Genomic DNA, 6,000 nt, shown 5'->3' on the forward strand with positions numbered 1-6,000 from the left:
TAGCTGATCATCTGTTGAGGGTAAATGACGGGAGAATATAAATGCCTTGAAAAGTGACTGTCCACATTTCTCCTATGAAGCCACTGGTGGAGCTGAACCAAGTAAGGAGCACTGGTTTTTATTTAGCAGAAGCACTTCCTATGGACTACAACATTACAGTTCTCTAAATCAGGCAGAGACCTCATTAAACCTTACACACTGTTGTTGTTGTTGTGTATCACAGCATCAGAACGGACTGATAGGTAACTCTCTTGTGAGTTTTCAGAGGCAGTTAATCACACAGGAGGAGACTGCCCATCCTTCTCTCATGGAGCTGGTGGATTCAAAACGGGAACCTTTGGAATTGCAGCACAGATTCTTACCACTAGGCCACCAGAACTCCCTAGACCTTATACACTCCTTATGAAAAATATACTCCAACTCAATGTCACATAACAATAACAACATTAACGTTGGCACAACAATTCTCAACAAAATTCTAGCCTAGTCAATAGTTCAACATTTAAAATGTAATCCACATGTTATTCTACTACATAAGTAATGCAAAGGAAAAGAATCAGAAAGTCCTATCAATTTATGCAGAAAAGACATTTGATAATACCCATTCCTGATTTTAAAAATGCTCAGCAAAAAATTGAAATAGAATTTGTAAACATAATCAAGGGCATATACACAGAACCACCAGTCAACATTATTTTCAGCGACAAGATGGAAAACATTTCCCTTGAGAACAGTAACCAGACAAGAGTCATTTTTATTATTCTTTCTGTGTTGTTCTGGAAGTTCCAAGCATAGCAGTAAGTTAAAGACAGAGAAATAAAGACAAATAAATAGGCAAAAATGAACTAAAATAATTCCTATTCGTAGATTATATGATTCTATACATAAACTCCCAAGAGAATCACAACTACCAAAATAGAAGTTATTTTGTAAAGTTGCAGGATTAAACATACAAAAAAAATAATAAATCATATTCCAGTCCGCTAATAGAGAATTTTTTAAAAAGGAAACTAAAAAGGAAATCAGAAAAATGATGCAATTTTCAATAAGAACTCAGGAGAAGAAGTACTTAGAAATAATTGTAATCAGAAGCACAAACACGGACTAAAAAAAAAAAAGCCCAAAACACAAATCCTATAAAACTATAGTTTAAGAAAATAATATAAAATGAATTTAAAAATCCAACAAACTAATATTCTTTATTTTGATATCTAGAAACTAGGGCCTTTCTTAAAAGCTTGTGAGTTTTTGTGTTGTTGTTAAGTGCCATCAAGTTGTATGAGGGCTTACCTAATTAATTTTCTCTGTAAACTTTCATCTAAATCACAATTAAGACAAAACAAATCTTAATAAAAGATATTATTAACTTATTAAAAGTTAATATCTTTATTAAAAATTATTTTTTTATGATTTATTATTTTGTCATAAAAATATAACATGTATCATTACCCAAGGTCACATTTTTTCCAAAGGTATAATTTAGTGCTATTTTATTAATTATCTAACCATCTCTTTGGTTTCTCTTCTGTTCATAAAGGTTACAGAGGCCTTCTATTTTAAAAAATTGAGTGGCCAATCTTGCTTCCCAGTCTGTTTTAATCTGGGAGCTCTACTAAAGTCTGTTCACCGCTGGTTATTCCTGTGGCATCTGACACACTGGTGGCATAGTTTTCCGTTCACAGCAACTCACCTTAGTACATACAGCAAACTGACAGACCAGTGCTGTACTAACTGGAACAATGAATTCACACACACACACACACACACACAAACCCCAAAAATTGGTGGTGTACGTTTAATAGCAAATCAAGCATAAGAATAACGTGTTACCTGACCCAGTGGAAGTCCGCATAAATGTGGCACGATGTGCTCCTGGGTGGGTGTTTCAGCTGAGACTCACGCCTGGCATGCTGGGGGAATGTTTCAGATGTAGATCTGAAGATCATATGGAAGTCTCTGCTGAATTTTTGAGGGTGAGGCTTTGTTCGGAGCCTGAGGGCCCAGATGGCTGTTAATGAGAAGGTTTATAAAAAAAAACAACAAAACCAAAAAACCAACACCTGACTGCTGAGGCGTAGCTGATTTAAATAAGAGGCCCAACCTAGTGATTGTCTTGTTGACCAAAAATATGCCTGACTTTTGTGTGTCACCTGTTTTAAATAGAAGTCCTAAGCCAGCAAATAGATTGTTAAATTAAAAAAAAAAAATTTAAAAAAAACCACACCTGACTTCTGGGTCTCACCTGGTTTAAATAAGAGACCCAAGTCAGTGATTGCTTGTTGATTAAAAAACATTCAGCTTCTGGGTCTCACCTGATTTCATTAAGAGACCCACGTCAGTGACTGGCTTGTTGATTAAAAATAGATAGATAGATGATAGATAGATAGATAGATAGATAGATAGATAGATAGATAGATAGATAGATAGATCCAATTTGTGGGTCTCACCTGGTTTAATTAAGAAACATCTGAGAGCTGGGCAATGAATAAAGATGCCAGGAAAAGAACTGATGTCTTTGAAATGTGGTACTGGAGGAATGCTGACAAAGGGACAAACAAACATGTCTGGGAGAAAGTGTAGCCAGAAAGACCCTTGGAGGCAAGGGTGATAAAGCTTCGTCTCTTCTACTGCAGGCGTGTTGCTAGGAGAGGCTTTGCCTTGGAGAGAGACACCGTGCTTGGGAAGATGAAGGGTCAGCAAAAGAGAGAAAGATCTGCAACCAGATGGAGTGACATAGTGATGGGTGCAATGGGCTCTAGCGTGTCTGAAGTTGTGAAACTGGTGCAAGACAGGACAGGGTTCAGCTCTGTATTACATGGGGTCAATATGGGTCGAACTCAACTCAGTGGTACATAACAACAGCAATCATCATCAATAATCTTGGACAGATTTTTCTATCACAAACAGATTCTTAAATGCATCACACGCCTCTTTGATCTTTTGAAGTAATACCAGGCTACTTGTCTTTTCTGGTATGTACACAACTGAAGATAATTTGCCTCTCTGCTTATTGTTACTTCCTTTGGGAAAATTTGTATCTAAATTACTTTTTAGCCAGATCCATAACTTGCATATTTCTGAGTTCAAAGGTTTTCATTCTTTTTCCATTGCAAAAGGATCATGACAATTTAGAAGAGAAAAATTTTGGCTTACCGTCACATATAGAACTGAAGTGAAATGAAATGGCCCTTGGCTGATTATTCTTCTCCTCCTTCCTTGGCGAACATTTTAGTAAATGTCACAAGTGATATTAAACATATGTGTCTTAGATTTCCACAACAGTTAACGCACAGTAGGGACGGTGGCAGCCTAGTGACGAGGAGTTGAGCTACCAACACAAAGGCAGTTTGTTTGAAACCTCCAGCTGCTCCTTGGTAGAAATAAGGTTGCATCACCTCAATAGCAATACCTTCCCATGCAATTCACAGACTCTGAAACTTTGACAGTGGGTCAAGCTACTAGTTTATTTTGACTGAATCCATATAAGAATAAGAGCCCACAATAAAGACACTATTCCTATTCGTACTCTGGTCTGCACATCAGTCATTGTCTTGCTTTCCAACATAATCACAGCCCCTCTTCATTGCTCTTTGGACATTACAGAGTGCCTTTTTGTCCATTTCTGAAGATGCTCCCCATTCCTACCTGTTTTCTTTTACCTGAAATGTGCTTCTCTTAATTATTCATGTACGTACATTGCCCTCCCCTCAAAAATCACAATTAAAATTCTATTGTACCAAAGATAGGTGGGTTTTGTCCTTCCTACCAAAAAGTCATTTCCATACTCTATCATCTTCATCCCTATTATGGTATCCAATTTGTTATAAATTCTGATAAATAATTGCACATTCCTTCATAACAATTAATTGTGTGTTATTACATAATCATTATCCTATTTCCTCTCCTCACAAAATCATTGCCACTATCACGAAGAGCAATGACTACTATTTCCCTTATTTGTTATCACTCACACCAAGCCCAAATTGTAACACAGAGTCAGACAGAATTTGCTAAATAAAAGGTGCTAGCTTGTCCCAAGCCCCGGATGTGAGAGTAGACAAAGCAACTCTACACCAGTTTGCATCTTTCCTAAGTAGCTTCACCTCACCTCACGTAGTCGTGTTTCTAAGACTCTGACTAATGAAATAAAGCTGCTGGGTCTCATGCTAATGAGAAACACCACTCAAGCCTACGAGGAATAGACCACACAGATATTTCAAATTGCTTTTTCCCTCTGCCTCAAGAACTGCTGAACCAGAGGTACACAGAAAGGCAGATGGCATCGCTCTGCCACTTTGGAGATGCCTGCCTCTATTCTACACAGAAAACATCTGCTTTTCTCCACTCATCACCATGGCAATTCTACCCCAGCCAGGAGATGGGCACGCAGAGCTCTGGCCTCCACTGAGGCATAGAGGCTCTTTGGCTAATTCCAAGAGATGTCACGGGTAGCTTGGCAGACAAAGAATTCATTAGAACCCAGTGGTACACATGCCCTGTGGCAAAACTAGTGCTGGACCAGGATTGTCCTTGTACTTTCACATCTGAAATTTAAAAAAGAAAAGGCAAGGAAGACTGCCTGGGTCTTTGTCTCAGTCTCTTAATTAAGGCCTACATTAGACACCTAATGGGAAAAGCACAATCTTTGAACTGGGAAGACCTCACTTGGAGGGCAGGTCTACCCATTTATTGGCAGTTACTGTAGATGTTTTTACTACCTCATGTCTTACGAGAAGTTTTCTCGCCAGGAACTGGATATTTCCTGCATCATGTTGTTGCTGTAAATGTACCATTAAGTTGACTACACATTGTGACAGCCCTATGAACAACAGGTCAAAGCCTTACCTTGTCTTGCACAGAATTCATGATCAATTGTTATTGAAGGTCCTCCTCTCTTTCCCTAACCCTTCATCTTCTCCAATATGACGTGTTTCCTTAAAGACTGCCCCCTCCTGACATGACCAACGTAGGTGAGATGAAGTTTCACCATCAATGCATCCAAGGAGCACCCTGGTTAACACTACTTCCAAGATGGACTTGTCTGTCCTTTTGACAGTCCATGGCATACTCAATACTCTTACAGCACTCCAGTTGAAAACACCAATTCTTCTTGGGTCATCCTTATTCACCGTCCAGCTCGCAGCAGTGTAGCAAGTGATTGAAAAGATCATGACTTGAATCAAGAGTACCTTACACTTCAAACTGTCATCTTCATTCTTCAGGATTTCAGAGAGGTCCCTGAGAGTGGATTTGCCCAATGCAGGTTCTCCTGAAGTCCTGACAGCTGAATCCAAGAGTATGGTCTTTTAATCCAAGCAAGATGAAATCAGTGACATTTCGACCTTTCTTCATTTATCATGATACTGTCTATTGGCCCAACGGTGAAAATTTTGGTTTTCTTGACATTGAGATGTAATCCATACCAATAATACATACTGTTAAATGCCTTTGCAAAGTGAATAAAACACAAATAGGCATTCTTCTGTATTCCCTACTTTCATGCAGGATCCATCTGACATCAGCAATGATATCCCTGGTGCCACAGCCTCTTCTAAATCTGGCTTCAACTTGTAGCAGTTCTCTATGTACTGTTCTAGCCATTTTAAAATGATCTTCAGTAATACTTTGCTTCCAGGTAATAGTAATAATATTGTTCAATGATTTCCGCATTCTATTGTTTCACCTTTCTTGGGAATGGGAACAAATACGGATCTTTTCCAATCAGCCAGACAGTAGATCTCCACATCTCCTGGAGATGTTGCTAGAAGCGGCTTTTCCTTGGAAAGAGACATCACATTTGGAAAGATGAACAGTTAGCTAAAGAGAAGATGACCCCCAACAAAGTGACTTTGGATGTTGATTGTGGAGCCCATCAAAATGAAATAGTTATAGACTTCATTTTTCAGTTTCTCTATTTATAATGCTATTGCCTACTGGTCCAGTGGTGAAGATTTCTGTTTTCTTGATTTCCTGGCTGCTGTTACCAAGAGTGTTGACTGT

The sequence above is a fragment of the Elephantulus edwardii genome, unplaced genomic scaffold (genome assembly GCF_000299155.1).
Source record: "Elephantulus edwardii isolate Elephantulus edwardi_28Jun2011 unplaced genomic scaffold, EleEdw1.0 scaffold00001, whole genome shotgun sequence".
In the NCBI taxonomy this organism is placed as follows: Eukaryota; Metazoa; Chordata; class Mammalia; order Macroscelidea; family Macroscelididae; genus Elephantulus; species Elephantulus edwardii.